Source organism: Biomphalaria glabrata, chromosome 17, assembly GCF_947242115.1.
Source record: "Biomphalaria glabrata chromosome 17, xgBioGlab47.1, whole genome shotgun sequence".
Classification (NCBI taxonomy): Eukaryota; Metazoa; Mollusca; class Gastropoda; family Planorbidae; genus Biomphalaria; species Biomphalaria glabrata.
Genome location: NC_074727.1, coordinates 4993656 through 5014923, shown reverse-complemented (window position 1 = coordinate 5014923; position 21268 = coordinate 4993656). Strand labels below are relative to the sequence as shown.

General features: G+C 39.0%; 1 protein-coding gene across 1 annotated transcript in view; it reads right to left on the bottom strand.

The window, feature by feature from the left end:
* Nucleotides 1-16256, bottom strand: part of LOC106074881 (extracellular sulfatase Sulf-1-like) — a 61423-nt gene extending 45167 nt beyond the window's left edge. The window contains exon 1 of the mRNA XM_056015801.1: nucleotides 16039-16256. The gene's annotated coding sequence lies outside the window, so the exon portion shown is untranslated. The remainder of the gene's footprint in view (nucleotides 1-16038) is intronic.
* Between the last annotated feature and the right edge of the window lie 5012 nt (nucleotides 16257-21268).

Below are 21268 nucleotides of genomic sequence, written 5' to 3'. Positions count from 1 at the left end.
TCAGTCCGTCGGCAGCTCCCGGCCGTCGCCGGATGCTTCTATGTAGGTTTTAATTCTCTTTTGATGCAAGACGAATTGGCATCTTCACCACTCGCTTTAGGTATGAGGTATAGTTTGCTGTTTCATATAAATGAGTTAGAAGCGAATTATCTTCTCAAAGTTAGAAGCAATCTACAAGTAATGCTAATCCGGCAAGCTTTGCGGCACCACTAGAAGTTGAAAATGTACAGATGGTGAGTATGTCCAAGACTGCTTCCTGCGTGCATCTGAAGAACTGTTTTCTGATTTCAAAAACAAACCAGAAATCTTGAAAAACAAAAATCAAAGATTTGCCTCTATCCGCTAAAACAGTACAAGATAGAATAGCTAAAATGTCTTCAACTGTAACATATTTGTAATTGGAGGATATTCAACTTTCTTCTGTCTTATTACTTGCTATAGATAAGTCTTGAGACATAAAAGACACGGCACAATTGCCCTTTTTGTCAGGTATATGTCTTCCCAAGGTCCAAGAAAAGAACATGTTTCGTAACAAACTAGAGGAGATGTAGTGAATGCCGTGCAGAAATACATTGAACACATTAAGATCGATTTAAATAAAATCGTTTAAATAACAACTGATGGAGACAGAAATATGACAGGAAAAAATAAAGGGGCAACAACGATTTTTCGGAGAAACATAAACCATGAAATTCTTACGTTTTACTGTGCGATTCGGAAGTGCTTTGGGCCTAAAAAGATTCCTACCGAAATAGTTAAGGTCATAAATTTGGCCATCAAGATTTTGTATAACATCTTTTCAAAAAAACTCCACCATCGTCAGTTTAAAGAATTCTAAAACGAAACGGGAACTCAGTATTCTGACCTCCTTCTTCCCAACAAAGTGCGAGGGCTTTCCAAAGGTTGAAACGTTTTGCTTTGTGCTTGAATGAAATAAATACATTCCTAAATGAAAAAAAAATGCATTAATCACCCTGAATTATAAAACGACAAATGGTTGCAAGCATTTTACTTTAATGAGCTGAGTCTAAAACTGCAAGGAAAGGGAAACCCATCCTACGGTTTGGTAGAAGAATTTGTTTGTTTTAAAGAAAAATATATTATTTTTGCAGAAGATATTCAGAACATTCAGAGTGTTAAGTTACTTCGTTTTAATATCCAAAGCAGTATCGCGATGAAATCCGTGCAACATTTGACACAAATTACTTCAGCACAGTTATATAAAAAATCAAAGATGAAGTTCTTGAGAGATTTGAGCAATTCAAAACAAAGAAAACCATTCTAGCATTTAGAGTAAATCCTCTCAACATAAATAGTAACGAAATCCACATTGATCCATTTGCAATTGATACTGGATCTCTAGACATGCAATTAATCGATTAAAAAGTAAAGCTTTGCGGGGTGGAAAATTTACAGAGTTGAAAAGCAATTGGGAGGTTGGAGGTCCAGAAATGTATGCAACGCAAAAATATTGGACAGCTTTAAAAGGAATGCCGCGAGTTGACTCGGCGAATGGAATAATTTTCCAGACTGCTACAGTCAGGTGAAGAAGTTGGCATTTGGAAGGCTGACTATCTTTGGATCGATATATTCGTGCGAGCAAGCGTTCTCTTGCATGAGTATAAATAAAAGTAAAGTAAGAAGTCAACTAACAAATGAAAATTTAAAGTCGTGTTTGAAACTGAAAAAAATTTTTGAGCCAAACGTATCCAAACTTTTTAAAACCACGCAGAGCCAAAGCTCCCATTGAATTTGTTTGCTCAATGTTTGTTATTGAAGTACAAATTAGTGTTGTAAGTAAATGTTTAACTGCTTTAGTTGTTACCCAAATAAAAAATAATTATCTAATAATGCCATATATATATATAATCTAATTTGATGTGAAAAACACTACTTATATATGAATAAATAGATTCGTGTTTTTCAGAAAAAAAAATGTGTCAGTATTATTTATAGTTGGCAAGAAAAAACTTCGTGATGTTTTATAAATTATAATTTTTGGCTCTACCGACTCAAAAGGTTGCCGACTCCTGCCATAACCAGAAGGTAGAAAAAGACATTTCCAATTTTTCAAAGTAATTTAAAACTTTGTCTATGAAAACTGAGCAACTTAATGAATGACCAAAAAGATTGAGGACCTCGTTCTCGTTTACCCCATGGGGAACGTGTGTACTTTGTGTGTTGTCTGTCGTATGTTTTCTTGTATATGTACTATATCCGATAATGCTCAATTTGAGCTCAGTCACACTCAACTTACTGTAAGGGGCCCAAAGTCACATCACCCTGAACCTGGGCTCACGGGTACCTTGCCACTGTATAGGGTTGTTAAATAACTTTCACTTTAAAAAAAAAAAAGTCATAACCACCACTCCACTGAGGGATATTTTTGTTTAAAATTTCAACTTAAATAAAGGAGTGGTAAGGTCAAAATGGGAGTGGGGAATTACAAGTTAGATAAATAAAGCATAAGCAAAATTACCCCCCTTATAGTAGTCTACTAATAAAACGTGTAAGCCGAAAACACACCAATCATTTTTTTAAGAAATCAAAAGGAAACTTCTAGATCTATAAACTATATATCCTAAGTATGACCACATTTATATGGAGAAATCGCCAATGTTAATAATTTAAAATATATAAAGGGGGGGGGGGGCGAATGAAATGCACAATCTACTAAGATCTAAATCTAATACTCAATAAGAACGAGAGTTGTCTCCCCCCCCCCTTTTTTTTTTGGATTATTCCCCCTTGGTCATTATAAATCAGAGCGATCTTCCGAGTGTGACCACAGGGAGGATAACTCTATCTGGCAGGGGGCAGACAAGCACGCTGGCGTTAATTAACAAGTACATTAGCGCTAATGCGGTTGTCGTTCTTAGTTTCCGCTCCGTAATGCTCCGAGAACTCGCGATGAAACGCGAGATGTCTGGAAGAAAAAAAAAAAAAAAAACAGCGGAACTATCAGGACTGTCGGTCATTTGCTTTTATGACAGCCATTTCTCCATTTTATAGTACAGAAAAATTTGCATACAATATTTTCGTCCCGTGGAAGTGTAGAGATGGCCGTATCAGATTTAAGTACCGGATTTTGATAAAAAGTTTTCCCAGACACGTGGGCCATATGTAGGCAATAAAACAAACGAAATCACATGTAGAAATCTAAAGTAGGCAACCGGTAACATATTAAGAACGTATATTCTAGGGCAGGGGTTCTCAACCTGTGGGTCGCGACCACCTTGGGGGGGGGTCGATTGACGATTTGCCAGGGGTCGCCTAAGACCATCGAAAATAGGGATTGTTATTGTCTACTCTTCTATTGCTGTATGTGTGTGTTTGGGGGGGGGGGGGGTCCGCGGCAGAGTGGGGGAATGTAAAAAGGGGTCACCGAGCTTAAAAGGTTGAGAACCGCTGTTAAATCTAGGGTATGGCATATTACAAGATCTTCATGGATCGCAAAGATCGTCCTTCAGGGAACAGAACCTGGAAAAAGAAGGAGAGGCAGACAGAGAAAGCGTTGGGAAAGCAGCATAGAATAATAGACGGGCCTGCCATTGAAAGAGATACTATCCAAGGCAATAGACAGAGGGGAATGGACAAAGATGGTCGACAGATCTTGTGTGTCGCCCCATCGGTCCAACAGACAAAACCCTTAGAGATAGGTGTAGGTGATTCTAGGTATACTTGAGAAAGTTTAATGAAGAACAATTGAACTCTTCCGTAAAGAAAACGATAAAACGTTGAACTAAAGAATAAAGCAGGATGGCTGCCTGGTCGTGAGGTACGCGCTCTGGGCTATCGTCTCGATAGTCCCGGGTTTGAACCCTGCCTACTGCCATCCCCCGTTGTCCTGCGGGAGGTTTGGGCTAAAATGTTATAATTTACATTTATAACGGAGCGTCAGAAATATGTAAAAACATACAAACCAACTGGTAGACATAAACATGTAACATGAATAGTTTGAGTTTAAACATAAACATGTACCCACGGAACCGCCCACAAAACCACCCGATCATCCCAACCAGAAAAAAGAAAAAAAAGAGAAAAGAAATGGAAAGCAAGAGTGTGTTGTACAATGAATACAAATATAATTATTTGGATTGTAATTAATCTACAATCTTCTGTGGTTTTTTATTGACATTTTAATTTGGTAACAAGGGGGGTAAGCAAATAAAATAAAATGACACAAAAAAATTTATGCGCAAGCAAACCAATCGCCATTTACAATGGGTTTATATTATAGGTAAAGTTGATAACAGGAACAAATGAATGTATACCATTCACTCAATGCCTAAGACGGATTTTTTAAAAAATAAGTTGGCAAGATAAAGCAACTAATGAAGAAGCACTACGAAGAGCAGGATGCCAGGACATCCGGTTTCCAGCAACAGACGCCCTGGCTGGTTTGGTCATGTCCACAGAAATCCACAATGTCGACTTCCACAAGACATTCTGTATGGTGATTAACAGAAGGCAGGAGAGCCGCTGGTCGACACTTCGAAGGTAAACTGATGTATGCAAACGCGATCTGAAGCCCTTCAAAATCGACACTAACAGAAAAAAGTGGCACAGAATAGATCCACATGGAGAGCAAGCATAAAGTAAGGGGTCCAGGAATAGCAGATACCATACACACCAGAAGTAGAAAGAAGGGTGAAAGTGCAACAGCTCCTGGTGATTATCGATGCCCAACCCATGACCGCAGCTGTGCATCAAGGATTGGCCTCTTCACACAAGAAGCTGCAAAGGAAAAAGATCGTGTCTCGAGACTTAAAAGGGCCACAGAGAAACTTGATATCGCCTTACTAGGAGAATGGTTTTACTAAAGGGTTGGATCATCACCACAATTCCCAACCACCATTAAATCTTAAACAGATGTCAACTATTCATACGGATGTTCACCGTTCATGAATACAAAACCAAGTAGTTCAAAAGTTAATCCATGGTAATTAGGTAGTCCTACTCACACTCTGTCTGCAACAATACACCACTTCAATGTGACTTTCATGGAAACCATTCAGTGATTACAACCACCGTCCCGAATCGATCGATTTGGGGAGGGGGAAAGAAGGGGTGTGTGTGTGGGGGGGGGGATACAATCACACAGACGGACTCAAAGAACTTTGAAACGAAAAGCCAGCCATCTTTGCCTCTCAGCTAGGGTTTCGATACTTAAGTCCAGAGTGTATCCGGACTCGGCAAGGAATCTGAAATTCACAGCATTAACTCTTGTGTGTGTGCCAGTGTGGGGGCAAACCTATCAGTAGATCCCAGGATCATAATGCACAGCTGGGCGTCTCGCCGCCTAACAGACTGACAATCCAGGGGGAGGTAATAAGTCCAGAATGTTTCCACTCCCTGGCTACAAAAAATAAAAAGTGTTATCGGAAAATAACGCGGACGAGTGTCGAAGCATAGAGAAGACGAAATTTTATGTCATGTCTGCGTTTTACTTTACACCGGGCTGGGGATAATAGGAAACATGAACATTGTTCTGATTTTATGACACAGGGTTACCGAAGACAAAAAGAAATGAGAAGTTTGAATATTTAGAATTGTTGTTGTTTTTAATTTAGTAGTTTTAGAATTTTTTGCATAATATTAGTATAATTATAAATGAATTTTAGACGTAACACGTTAAACTTCAGACTTTAACTTTAGAATTTAACTTTAGACTTTAACTTTAGACTTTAAACTTCAGACTTTAACTTTAGACTTTAGCTTCAGACTTTAACTTTAGTACTATAGACTTTAAACTTCAGACTTTAACTTTAGACTTTAAACTTCAGACTTTAACTTTAAAATTTAACTTTAGACTTTAACTTTAGACTTTGACTTCAGACTTAAGCAGACTTAAAAATTCTGACTATAACAGTCTTTAAACATCAGGCTTTAAACGTCAGACTTTAACAGACTTTAAACTTCAGACTTTAAACCTCACACTTTTACAGACTTTAAACTTCAGACTTTGAAATTCAGACTTTGAACATTAGACATTAAACTTCAGACTTGGAGACTCACAGCTTACGAATAATGTATTCCCTGTAAATAAACCACATTTCAATAATAAACAAGTTTTAAACTCTAGCTTTTAAGAATAGAGTTTCCTTAATAGCCCCCGTGGGCCCATAATACAATTCCCTAATGTAAAAGGGAAAAAACGCTTATACTAATAGTCAAAAGGAAAGATATAGTAACAGGCCCACAAGTGTAGCAAGGTGAGCCCGGGTACAATAATACGATGGTAGTTTCCCTTCACCACCTCTAGAGATGATCTAAGGTTGGGTACCTGCCGTCTCGATGGTCCCGGGCTCATTCCCTGCCCGCTGCCATCCGAGACCAATCGTCATAGAAGGCCCAAACACTGACCTGCAACGTCACAATACTAAATATAATTTTATTTATAATATAGACAAAATCAACTTCATATGAAATAAAATAAACGAGCCGACCCGCGGCGTAGCATACGCCCCGCCTCTCTTTTTTTTTCTGAGCCTCGCTCTCTGTCGCCGCGGAATTTACGTGGGGTAACTCTAGCCAGACTTGCAGAGATAAAAGAGTTATCTTTCCATGACTTTTTCATCGTGATGTCTCGCATGGTTAAGCCACGAAGAGAATTATATATAGAGATGTTGCAGACTTTAGTCATAAATTATTTATTTTTTTTTACAAAATCTAACTCACTCCAATAACACAATCTTCCAGTCTCAAGTCTGTCCTACCAAATGACGACAATGCCACCTATGTTGCATCATTTACAACCAATCGCCCACCTCTTCCCGCCGTCACCATAGAAACACACACCCACACTCCATAACACTACGCCACTGAATAGCCTTGATTTTCGTAGCTTGCTCATAACTATGGTATGTTATTTCAGAAGGGAAAGAAAAGCTCATAGGGTCCCAAGCCTACCCGTAATACGCATAGAGCTGCTATCAAAATATTTGGGTAAATGTCTCAAGGGTTTAAACCAGGGGTTCCCAGCCTGTGGGTCGCGACCCCTTTGGGGGTCGATTGACGATTTGCCAGGAGTTGCCTAAGACCATCGAAAAATTGGTTTGTTTTTGTCTATTCTTCTATTGCTGTATGTGTGTACGGGTGGGGTGGGGGGTCGCGGCAGAGTGGGGGAATTGTAAAAGTGGTCGCTGAGCTTAAAAGGTTGAGAACCGCTGGTTTAAACGAATGTTAATAGACTCTTTGAATTATCAAATAATTGGATGGACGCATTCTTAAATAAAGATGATAGTTTAGTATTGATGTGCTAGTGTTGTATCCAAAACATTTTTACGAGCAGGTGTTGTTTTGTCTGTTTTTACTCAAAAGAAATGAGCACAACAACGAACTATATTAAAGAAGTAGGTTCTATCAGTTGAAAAAAAAAATGACTTAATAGAGGTTTGGCGGCGCGGTGGCTGAACGGTAAAGCGCTTGGCTTCTGAACTGGGGAACCCGGAATCGAATCCTGATGAAGACTGGGATTTTTAATTACGGGATCTTCGGTCGCCTGAGTCCTCCCAACGTACCTTACGTTAGTTGGGGAAAAGGAAAGTCGGTTGGTCGTTGTGCTGGCCACATGACACCCTCGTTAACAGTAGGCTACAGAAACAGATGACCTTTACATTATCTGCTCAATAGACCACTAGGTCTGAAAGGGCAACTTTTTTTTAATACTTTTTTTTTTAAATAGGGGCTTAAATGGTTCATTTACATGATTGACTAGATTAGCTAATGACTTACGAGTTGATGATCTTCTTGACGAAAAAAGTCGAGATAATATAAGATAAAAGATAAGATAAGGGAGAAAAAAAACGAATAACGGAGAAATACTTTGTCCTCTATTCAGATCTAATAGGTCTAGTGTGAACGTTTCTGTTCAAGTTCTTGTCATTCATCCCCCTCTCCCCCCCCCTCTCTCTCTCCACACACACACACACACATTTACAAACACCTCCCGGAATCATTCTCTTTCCTCACCTCGCCCCCCCCCTTTTTTCTTTTTCGTACCTTTAAATGTGAACACAAAGCTACGTAAATGTTTATTCAGTGTCCTGTTCAGGCGGAGGAGTGAGAGAGAGACACAGAGGGAGAGAGAGAGAGAGGGAGAGACAGAGAGAGAGGGGGGGGAGAGACAGAGAGAGATGAGAGGGAGAGACACAGAGAGAGGGAGAGAGACACAGAGAGAAAGGGAGAGAGACAGCGAGAGAGAGAGAGAGAGGGGGGGAGAGGGAGAAACACAGAGAGAGAGACAGAGATAGAGGGAGAGAGAGAAAGAGAAAGGGAGAGAGACACAGAGAGAGATGGAAGGGAGAGACACAGAAAGGGGGAGAGAGAGACAGAGAGGGAGACAGGGAGAGAGACAGAGAGAGGGAGAGAGAGAAAGAGAAAGGAAGAGACACAGAGAGAGATGGGAGGGAGAGACAGAGAGAGAGAGGGAGAGAGACAGAGAGGGAGACTGAGAAAGGGAGAGAGACACAGAGAGAGACACAGAGAGAAGAAAAGTGCAGAAAGAAGAACGTTGAAGGTGTGTGTGTGTTGGCAGGACTCTCTATACACGTCCAATGTAAATGAGGCGAGACGAAGTGGGTGGAGGGGAGAGACCCCCAAGCGCAGACGACATGATGATAGCCAAACCAGAAGACAACAATGACTACATCGGCAATAATTCGCCAACGATGAAGACAGCAACAACCGTGATTGTACCAGAAGAAAAAGTAATCAATCACGTTTTAAAACAGAAAAAAGAATGATTCAGGGAAAGTTAAGGTTTAATGAATTGAAAGAATCTGGACAAAAACTGGTTAAGCTTGTAGACCTACTAGCCTCGTGATTTCCAAATGTCAGAACCTTCTAGATTGATAATCAGGCGCACTCACGCAATCTTGTAGTCAAGCGAAGTTTCAAACAAGTTCCTTTTTGTTTTAGTAATTCCGGATCCAAGTATATAAAGTCTCTCAAAAGGCCATTAACCTTTTACGAAGATTTTTTTTATGTAAAGGGACTTAATTAATGACAAGGTAATGACCCATTGGAGTACTTTCCCCTTTAATTCCAATATTTTTCTCTCTTTGTATTTAATGTACATATTTATTTGTATTATGGATTTAGTTTGTTGAGCCCCCCCCCCAAGGCCCCAACCATTTTGAAAGGGAGTCGCTGGGAGGCTGCACTTTCTGTACTTAAAGAATTCTAAAAAAAAAAAAATTCCCAGTTTTACTGTCTACGTCAGCGGTTCTCAACCTTTTATGCTCGGTGACCCCCTTTTTACAATCCCCCACTCTGCCTCGACCCCCCCCCACACACACACACATAAAGCAATAGAAGAGTAGACAAAACAATCAATTTTTTTCGATGGTCTTAGGCGACCCCTGGCAAATCGTCAATCGACCCCCCCCCAAGGGGGTCGCGACCCTCAGGTTGAGAGCCCCTGGTCTACGTAGTACACGTGTTGTTGCTGGCCGTTGACTTGTAGTACCAAATTTCTTGGTAAGACAACTAGACCGCAGTGTAGTAGGCGTATTCATATTCTAACTTCTAAAACTTGAAATAACTTAAATAACTTCTTTGTGAACGAAACTAAATAGAACATTTATTACAACATAGACTTACAAAAATCGTACTTTTTAAACAAAATCTTTTTTATTACAACATAGACTTACAAAAATCGTACTTTTTAAACAAAATCTTTTGTATTACAACATAGACTTACAAAAATCGTACTTTTTAAACAAAATCTTTTTTATTACAACATAGACTTACAAAAATCGTACTTTTTAAACAAAACCTTTTTTATTACAACATAGACTTACAAAAATCGTACTTTTTAAACAAAACCTTTTTTATTACGACATAGATTTACAAAAATCGTACTTTTTAAACAAAACCTTTTTTATTACAACATAGACTTACAAAAATCGTACTTTTTAAACAAAATCTTTTTTATTACAACATAGACTTACAAAAATCGTACTTTTTAAACAAAATCTAACTCACTCCAAAAACACGTCTTTTTATCTGGCATTCTGGAGTCGTCTGGCGTACCCAAGACAGATTACGAGAGTGCCACTTTATTTTGCATCATTCACACTGTTCTGTTGTCACAGAATAATAATAAATTACTGTAGACGTTACTAATTAATAATGATAATAACGAGACTGTCTTTATGGTGGTCGAGAGGCTAAGTGCGCTTGAACTTGGCTTGGCTTGGCTACCTAGAAGAGGGCTCGAAGTTCGACACCCGACTCGGGCAGAGTTGTGTTTACTGAGCGCTTAAAGGCAGCACTGAAAACCAACTCCTTGATACCCCTCCCCCCACTGGTCCACAAATGAGATTATATATATATATATATATATATATATATATCAAGGTAGAAATATATAACTATCTTTTATTTCCGTCCGATCCTTTGCTTTCGCACAAAACATAAACAACAAACAATGATGTAATATCATATAATATTAGCACACACACTGCATGGCGTCCAACCAATGGCTAACGTCTTCTAACCGTCACCATAGAAACAAACACATACAGAATCCATAGTTCTAAAATATATCTAACGTTGGTAGGCTATCTAGACCAAAAAAAAAAAAACATGTACATATACATATACATGTTTCGGATGTTACTCCATTGGTGGACAATGATTACATCATAGCCCAAACATACCGCAGGACGTCGGTGGATGGCGGCGGACAAGGGACCATCGAGATGATAGATAGATAGATCAGGGCCGGCCTAGGATAATTGAAGGCCCTAGGCGAAGTTAATTTAGGAGGCCCCAAATGAAATAGAAACATTAACAGTGATCTAACCTAAATTACGCAATGTATTAAAAACCTAGTGTACTCCAACCAAAAACATTGGCGACAAGTTTCGCTATTTCTTCCTGTGCGAGGCCCCCACTAATCGGAGACCCTATGCAGCTGCCTTGTTTGCGGGCCCTGGACAGAGAGAGAGAGGGAGAGAGAGAGAGGAAGAGAGAGAGGAAGGGAGAGAGAGAGGTGTAGATAGATAGATAGATAGATAGAGAGATAGATAGACAGACAGACAGACAGACAGACAGACAGACAGACAGACAGACAGACAGACAGACAGACAGATAGATAGATAGATAGATAGATAGATAGATAGATAGATAGATAGATAGATAGATAGATAGATAGATAGACCCTATGCAGCTGCCTTATTTGCCGGCCCTGGGCAGAGAGAGAGAGGAAGAGAGAGAGAGAGAGGAAGAGAGAGAGAGGTGTAGATAGATAGATAGATAGATAGATAGATAGATAGATAGATAGATAGATAGATAGATAGATAGATAGATAGATAGATAGATAGATAGATAGACTTATGCTCATATATCTATCATAAGGCTAGAAGATTAGAGTCACGTGTTGAAGATACGCTTTGCAGTCTAGCCAATAGAGGGAGCGGGGAGGGGGGTCTACTTGTTTAACACTGTTTACCAAACACAGGGATAACTGACAACTTCCTTTAAAAAGACAGCGACAACAGACCAGATAAAGGGGAACGCTCGCCAGTACCAAAAACAACAAATTAAATCATAACACCTGTTCGGCCCGCATAGTTAAAGGATTGTCAAGCCAACACAGTGGGGGTATACACTGAAGGCTTGGCGTACTAAGGGTTCCTGTGGCCGGTAGATTGAGATTAAGAGGCAGGATTGCCATACACTAACCTAGCCTACAGCAAAGGTTCCCACGCCATGATTAATATACGAACCTCGTTGTGAATTTACGAAATGACAACGCTCAAGTAGGATGAATACATTTATACATATCATAAACAAAGTAGAACTGAGAGCAGTGGCCTAACTAGGTGATTTGATGACAAGTGCGGTAGCTTGTTGTGATGCCTTAAAAAAAAAAAACCCGATGAAATGCAGAACATAATGTTCTTTCGTTTCACAACAATACGTATTTCAGATAAACGTGTATTTCAGATAAACGTGTATTTCAGATAAACGTGCATTACAGGTAAACGTGTATTACAGGTAAACGTTTATTTCAGGTAAACGTGTATTTCATATAAACGTGTATTTCAGGTAAACTTGTATTTCATGTAAACGTGTATTTCATGTAAACGTGTATTTCAGGTAAAACGTGTATTTCAGGTAAACGTGTATTTCAGATAAACGTCTATTTCAGATAAACGTGTATTTCAGATAAACGAGTATTTCAGATAAACGTGTATTTCAGATAAACGTGTATTTCAGATAAACGTGTATTTCAGAACAGCGTGTATTTCGGATAAACGTGTATTTCAGATAAACGTGAAGAAAGTGTTTCTCAAGCTTTTACTTGTGATACTCTCATGCTAAATAAATTTTTAATCACGTCCCCCCCCCTTTTTTTTTCAATAACTGGATCGTACTTGGATGGTTATTTCACCAACATCAGTAATTTGCCTCAGACTTTCTCATTCGACTTCCCCTCCATGCCCAAAATAGTGCCAGATATTTAAATTATGGACTGTCCACGGTAAGGTACTAGAGACTGATCATTCGGGCTGACAGGCCATGGTCATGCAGACCGATAGATCGGGATCTCGGGTTCAAAAAGTTAACACCTTCTAGAGGGGAAAGTCACATCCAGGCTGCCCGCACCTCCCGCACATCGATAGGTACGCAGGGTGAGCACGAGAACTTTCTGGAAACGTCAATTGTGGATTATTGGGTTGTATTTCCAGTGGAGGGAGCACAAAGAAAGGGCCGTCCAAAGAAAAGCTGGATGGATAACATAAAAGAATGAACCGGCTTCTCTCTTGATATCCTTCTAAGAACACCTGCTGACCAGGTAAAGTAGAAGGACTTTGTTACGCGAACTGTCACAGCCCCCCCCCCTACGACTAAAGTCAAGGGACAGATGAGGTGTGACTTGCAGACAGCTTGCCCAACTTCCCTTGTAGGCGGACTACTTAACTTGATATAGATAGCAATAATAATAATAATTATTATTATTTAAAAAAAAACTGAAACAGAAAAACAAAGAAAATATGGAACCTAGGCTTGAAGATTAAGGGTTTATGGAAGTTATCCAAAATAACAGCATACACCACACCATTGTTATATCAATCGAGAGGGATTATAATAAAACTGACTTCACATTCTTCTTACTCTTCTTATCTTATATAATACAGACGTTACTTCAAAAAAGAAGATGATTACGTCCTACGTCCTGCCACATTCCCAAGAACATCCTCGTTGCCTGACAGAGGGTGGTACTGCTGCAGACCTGCCACATCACCAGAAAATTCCTCAGTGGAAACTGTTAAAGGGACTACAATGAATTTTGTTTCTCTTTAACGAAACTCGACCCTGGCAGCGACAGAGAATGAATACTCATTCGTTTCGAACATAATAATAAAAAAATAGTAATAATTTCCTTTACAAAAAAATAAATAAACTTGACTTTTATTTATAGATATTTAAAGCTTTTAGTCTTTCTGTAGAAATGTATTAAAACAAGTGAAAATACAAATTGTCAAAGGATTAAAAAAATATATCCTAACTCATTTCACAACGAGCTTTCTTAATATGCAGTAATGACGTTCCGTCTCCTCTTGCACAAGTCCATCTTTATCCAATCAACTGCATCAAATATAATCGGAGTGTCATCAGATACTAGACACACACACACTCCATAACACCAATAAATCTCTTTTGATAAATGCAATGGCAATCATCTTCAGATTTGTCTCCAGAAGATTATCTATCATGCCCTACTTGTAGGATTTAACCAGAAGTCTATGGAATGCTAGTGTTATTTTTAGCTAATGAGATTAAAATTAAAACCGGACGTCACAAACGTACGCCTCGTTGTCGATTCATTTCGTATGGGAACGTGTAGCCTACTGGAATTTGTGTGCCAAGGTCAGGGTTATGCCCAATGAAAACAAGGATTAAATTGTCCGTATTTAAAGGATATGCATTTAACACTTGACTACTTTATCATTCATATCGTCTAGATCTAACCGTTTTTAATTCATTAATGGGGTTATAGGTATCTAAGAAACTGGAAGAAACATTGAGAAACTGGAACAGACACAAAATAGAGCAGTGAGATTCATAACAAACGAATATTCACATTTGACTAGAGTAACACCTTTAGTAAAATCACTAAATTTAGAAAGCTTTCAGGACAGAAGACTCAAAAGTAAAGTAGCAATTATACATAAAACACTGAACCATAATCTTCAAATACAAAAACAAAATTTAATAAAATACTCTGAAAGACACAAAAATAAAGCACATTCCTCGTCCCATATGCTAGGACAAATTTGTACAAGTACTCCTTCTTCCCTAGTGCTATTAGAGCATGGAATGGGTTGCCTGAGCTAGCAAAGGAAAACCAGTGACTTGGCAGGATTTAAGTCATTGGTTAATTTGCATGATTAAATGCATGACGCGTAGGACGTAATCATCTTTTTTTTTTGAAGTAACGTCTGTATTATATAAGATAAGATAACTGTGACGTGTCTAGATTACGCTTGTAACTAATAACAACGGAAGTTGTTCAATTTCATGGCCACCCGAGAGAACAGTATAGGTGTTTCCAACAAAAGTGACGTAATTGAAAGTTGATAAAAAAAATAAAAAAAAAAAAAAAAAAAGAGCGTCGAGGTAGACTTCCGCTTCTGGATGGTGCCTACGTCTTCTAACTCAAAACAATAATGTTGGGGGCATAGGCATAAAATATATAGACTGGAAGATGGAACTAATTTCCTGTAGCTTGAGAACTGGGTATTTCTGTTTCAAGTTCTTTTATAAATTCTGGAAAGTCGCATGCTCTTCAGTTTTGAAAAGTAAAAAACAAACTACAAGATTGGAGTTACTCATGTGTATATTGGGCTTTAGCTTAGTTCCTTCACAGTGGATTTATTTCTATGCATTGATATTGTGTCACTAGATCGGAAGCATCTTGTGCACATGTTTAATCTGAAACTCCACGGATCCCCGGACATACATTGAATGTTGTGTCACTACATCTAAATCTAGAATTACTACAACGCAGTAACACCAGCGCCACAAAGAATCTTAAAATTGTGTATGTCAAATCAGAAGGCTATTTCACGGAAAAAAAAGTTGACGAATTCGTATGTGGATCGATTTCCCCATATTTAGATGATAATTCTTGAGCATGTGAGCCGCATTTATCTGATTGCAATGTAGTCTGTGTATAGTCGACTACCTAAACGACTTTTTAAAATGGGGAGCTGTAGAGCAAAAAAAAAGAAGGCGTTGTCGAGCGGGTCAACACAAGAGATATAAAGATACTCTCAAGAGCTCACTCAAGGAATGCGAAATCTACACCCCGTGAGTGGGATTTAATAGCCCATGAATGCTCCCAATGGCGCGGAGCCTTGAGTGTCGGTGTTTCACGTTACGAAGCAAAGAGGATATCGCCATCAGCGAAGAAATAATATCAACCCACAGACCTATATATTATAAAATACAAAATATTCTCGCCTCAAACCCCACCCCCAGAGGCGGGTCTAGCCCTCACGTCCATTATCGCGTGGTGCAAATCAAACATTATAAAGATCCAATGATAGGCCTATTTTTTTTTTAAACAAGTTATCCATTTAGTAGAAACTTTGTTTTTATATAGACGAGAAGCTTAAACAACCCGATCGATTACACACAATGATTCACAATCACATATAGAACTGTATAAACACATTATATACACTCGACAGTTGTCAATAGATAGACTAAAAAGACAGACAGACAGACAGACAGACAGATAGATAGTTAGATAGATGGTATGAACATAATATGTGGTTAAAAAGTATTTTGCAAATAGGCAAGTTATGTGAAGTCTCGAGTTATTTGATCTATTAAATCAAAGCCAGAGATTTCTTCAAAGGCAAAGTCTCAAAGATAATCTGGATAGTTAAAACATATGGTCTACACATTTTAAAAAATCTGGATTAAGTCCTAATCGGCACAAGCTGTTTGCAATAAGTAAGACACAAAGAACGGTAACGCTATCCACACAATTATTGTTTACGTGTTACTTACTCAATCACAGAATCACTATTACAAACATCTATTCGCACATTATTTTAGTGTGTATTTGTACATATATCCACAAATCAGACGATATCCTGTTCGACTTTCACGGCCCCTACATCGCCACGGCTGAAGCGTCTTTCTCTCGCTGTTAGATCGAGATCTACAACTACTACTAGCGCTCGTGGCCCTCTCGTGGGATGGCAGGTGATCTCAGCAGCGGGCGGGCGGTATCGAGTCAGTCCGCCACTTCCTCGGCCGCTGCCGTCTGCTACCTTGTTACCGTGGGAAGTAATCGAAACTTTGCGAAACTGTCTTTGTGTCTCCATTTACCGACTATCTGACTAAATCCACAGTGAGGTGGTGAATGAGAACTGGCACTGTAACTCTGTAACCCTCTACGCATCTCTTTACGCATCTACGCACCGTTACATCCCCCCCCCTTTCCGAAATCACACGCTTCATCGACTTTTTATATTTAAGGCGCAAACTTAAATTGAGAAGTATTCCAAACGCCTAAGTCATTGCATTTTAAAAGACACCGTTCTAGACGTTACTATGCATAAATAATAATAATGTGTATTATCTATAAGGAAATTTGTCTTACAATTTGTACATTACAGTGAATTAATCTAAACAAAACATTATAACTATAGAAAAACAAAATATACATTTACAGTTAAATTTTATTTAATGATTTGATTGCCAGGGGGACAAAAGAGTGTTTGTGTCTGTTTGTCTTTGCTATCGGTGTCTTGTATCTCTTTTGTGATGGTAAAACCACAAAATCCTGACACAAAGGGTAATTTTTTTATTTCTTAAAGATAAAGCCATGTTGCGTTTTTGTTTCCCAACCCTGAGCAATGACTGGACTTTGGTATCCCAAGGCTCCTAGGTATGTCCAGGACGCCCCTGGCAGTTTTTTTTTTTTTCGAAAGCTTTAATAAAAATCCACTTATTAACAATAATTCTTATATCTAAAAGCAAGCCATATTTTTAGAAGAAAGAAATAAAGTTCTTGAAAATTGGATCTAAATTCTCCTTCGTGTAGAAAAATTTTAAAATATATATTTTAGTCAACATTGTATATTTTTAAGTTTGTGGAGGGTAAGGCCCTGTGTTGACGCACTGCAGTAAACCCGCAGCTGCATTTATATAGTATGTGCACTCTACAAGCGGACATTTTTTAAAAAACACATCAGTGTTGCCTACTGTAAGATTTAAAGTATGGTTGGTAAAAATGCGATATAATAATTAAACGTGTATGACCCATTAAAATTGGAATATTTTTGAAAATCTCTATTGTGGAGACCTCGGAGCTGTAGCACCACCTAACCTCCCCTAAATGTTTCGGGATTTTCATTATGTGTTAGAAATTTTCATTACATTCAGGCGTAGCACAAGGCTGTCGTAATGGCAAAATCAGGCAGAGCTTCAAAAAAAAAAAAATAAAAGGATGTATTTACTTCACTTTTTTTTTTCCAGTTTTTTTTTCATTGTTCCACACACACACACACACACACACACACACACACACACGTTGAAGTCTGTACTATTGTCAAGGCACGTAACACAGCAGTCTGTCTTGTTTCCAGAGCTGTTCACACAATGCTGTGTCATCAAACGACGCGTGCCATGGGGGCAAGACACGTGAGCTTTTTACAGTTCGTAGTTGGAATTTTTTTTTCTTTTCTTTTTATAAAGTTAAAACAAGTAGCATACAAAAAAAAAAGTTGTTTTTTTTTTAAGACATTTCTTCCATTGTGAAGATAATGACTTTTTTTTGTAAGAGCGACCAGTTCGCTTCTTATAACTAATGAATGGTAGATTTAGGGGGGAAAAAAAAGGAAATAAATTTACCCCACCCCGATTCCCCCTTCCCTCGTTACACCCGGAGTATAAGTCTACATAAATCAGAGTATTAAAAAATGTAGAATGGTGATATAGATCCGGACTTGGAAACATTAAAAACAGTAGCCTAGACTAGAATACTGAATCTAGTTAGAGATGATCCTTAGTCGCTTCGTGACTGAAGTAGACCAAATATTATATACATTTGTTTTACATGTTTCGGATGCTCCTTCAGAGTTGAAGATAATTACTTCCTAGTCCAAACCTCCCGCAGGACGACGGGGGATGGGAGCGGGCAGGGTTTGAACCCGGGACAATCGATAAATCTGAACGACAGTCCAGCGTGCAAACCGCACAACCAGGCAGCCATCCATATATATAAGTAGTCACACATTTTCCTTTCCTTTTGTTTTATTTACGTTGAAAGCGTTTTTAGATTTCAAAAAAAGGGTTTCATTTTCACAACTATCGATGATTTTTATCTATATCGGAAAACTATAATTAACTTGCTATTTGGTGTATCCGGCGTAAAGAGAATAGGATGTGCTGATTAGCAAAGTAATAAGGCATACGATACATTTTGTTTACTTTTTAGCACCTTGACATATCCCTTAGTCAGTTGGACCGTTTGGGCACCACACAATTCACCCATCCCTTAGTCTGTTGGACCGTTGGGGCACCACACAATTCACCCATCCCTTACTCTGTTGGACCGTTGGGGCACCACACAAGATTTGTAGAACGTCTTTCTCCATTCCTCTTTTTCTTTTGCCTTGGATAGAATCTTTTTCATTGACAAGCCACTTTATGTTGTCCTCCCATCACTTTCTCTGTCTTCCTCTTATTCTTTTTCCTGGTACTGTTCTCTGAAGGAAGGTCTTTGCCAGCCCTGAGGACCTTGTTATATGGCCTTAGAGTTTTAGCTTGCGTTTGTTTTTTTTTGACAGTAGTTAGCAGGTCATCGTTGGTTCCAATCGCTGTGCTAACCCTGTCTCTAATCTCTTCGTTTGTAATGCGGTCTTTGTATGTGATACCGAGGATCTTTCTGTAGCATCTCCATTCCATTTCTAGGATCCTCCTCTCTACTTCTGTGTCCAAGATTCACAAGCATATAAGAATGTGGCCATGGCCAGGGCGTGCATCAATCTGATTTCAGTGCCTTTGTCTTTCCATATTGTTTGGAGCTTTGCAAGTGCTGCTGTGGACAGTGCGATTCCGGTCAGTAGTTTAGGTGAGTAAAATCAACCAAAAGAAAATTGTATTACACACACACTATTTTTGTTTGTTTGGCAATAGTGATCTATTTATAAAGCGTTCTTGAACCTAAAATTTATCTTGAAAATCCCCGAGAAGCCAACTGTGTTAATTTAGGGCTAAAATTTGGCCTGCCTTTTTCAAATTCATGCCTGAAATGGCTTTAATGGTGTCTTTTAAGTCTTTAATTAGAATGTATTGCAAGGTTACAATTGCCAGCCTAATCCTGCTTGAGCTCAGCTTTCAGGGGCTCTCATAACGGCAGATCTAACTAAACCATTCTTGTAAAATCTCGTTGGAACGAGATGTTGCGAGAATCACTTGGGTCATTAATCCTATACTCATACGTGTCTCAGAAAAAAAATAAAAAATCTTTCAAGTCTTGGCAACGCTCATTTTACGATTCAGACTTGGCCTCAAGTTTCTCGACATGAAGAAAGCCAATCCTGCGTCGTCTCACCCTCCCTTTGCATGTAAAGCAGGAAATTGGTTTAAATAAATACCTCGGCAGTGTAAAGTATAGAAGCAGGGCAGGTGAGGGGGAGTGTGGGGGGTTGCGTGAAAGAGGGCGCTGTGGGTAAGGAATGGTGGAAGGAGAAAATGGAGGGGGGGGAGGTTGGAGATGGAGGGGGGGGGGGGGCTAGGTGGTAATGTCTACAGCTGTTTGTTTTTTCCTCTATCTCTGTTTGTATGTTTTGCAGTGTTTTCAGAGGCGTGTCTTTTACCACCATCCCTTCGTACTTTTTTTTTAAACATATCATTTACGTCTCTATGGCCTCCCACCCACCCTCACCCACACCTCTCTCGTGGGATACGCCGCTGCTTACAAGACTAAAAAAATTGTAAGTCACAAAACCAGTATGTTGACCTTTTACCAAAGTGGCATCTGTGCAAATAGTGGACCTCTGATTGGGGGGGATATATGTGCGCGCCCGCGCGCGTGTGTGTGTGTGTGTGTGTGTGAATATTGACTGCCTGTGTTTGTATGTTTTTGTGTTAGCATCAGTGTTTATGTGGTAGAGCACTTTAATTACTGTGCCGACTGGTTTGGGGTTCGAGACCTTCAATAAAAATCTGGAAAAGTTTTTGACACTAAACATTATGGGAAAAAACTAGGTCATTTACGTAGTGGCGAAAATCCCCCCGGGATTTGTTTTTTTACATTAAATATTTAATATTAGGACAAAAAATGCAGGGTCAAACCCCAGGGCCCCCAAATGATGCCAAATCCTTAGCTACCGTCCTGGATTTACAGACCATTTAAACGCCTGATCACTTTGTCTGTCAGTGCATGAAGTTTAATTAAAAGACTTTCAACAAACATCAGAAATAACCCATTGGCGCGAATAGGAGCTTAATAAGTTTAAAGGACTCTGACAGTACTGTGTCACCGCTGTGGTGAATGAGGCTATATCAATGCTGTGGTGAATGAAACTATATCAATGCTGTGGTGAATGAGGCTATATTAATGCTGTGGTGAATGAGACCATATCAATGCTGTGGTGAATGAGACTATATCAATGCTGTGGTGAATGAAACTATATCAACGCTGTGGTGAATGAGACTATATCAATGCTGTAGTGAATGAGGCTATATCAATGCTGTGGTGAATGAGGCTATATCAATGCTGTGGTGAATGAAACTATATCAATGCTGTGGTGAATGAGGCTATATCAATGCTGTGGTGAATGAGGCTATATCAATGCTGTGGTGATGAGGCTATATCAATGCTGTGGTGAATGAGGCTATATCAATGCTGTGGTGAATGAGGCTATATCAATGCTGTAGTGAATGAAACTATATCAATGCTGTAGTGAATGAAACTATATCAATGCTGTGGTGAATGAGACCATATCAATGCTGTGGTGAATGAAACTATATCAATGTTGTGGTGAATGAAACTATATCAATGCTGTGGTGAATGAGGCTATATCAATGCTGTGGTGAATGAGGCTATATCAATGCTGTGGTGAATGAGGCTATATCAATGCTGTAGTGAATGAGGCTATATCAATGCTGTGGTGAATGATACTATATCAATGCTGTTGTGAATGAAACTATATCAATGCTGTGGTGAATGAGGCTATATCAATGCTGTGGTGAATGAGGCTATATCAATGCTGTGTTGAATGAG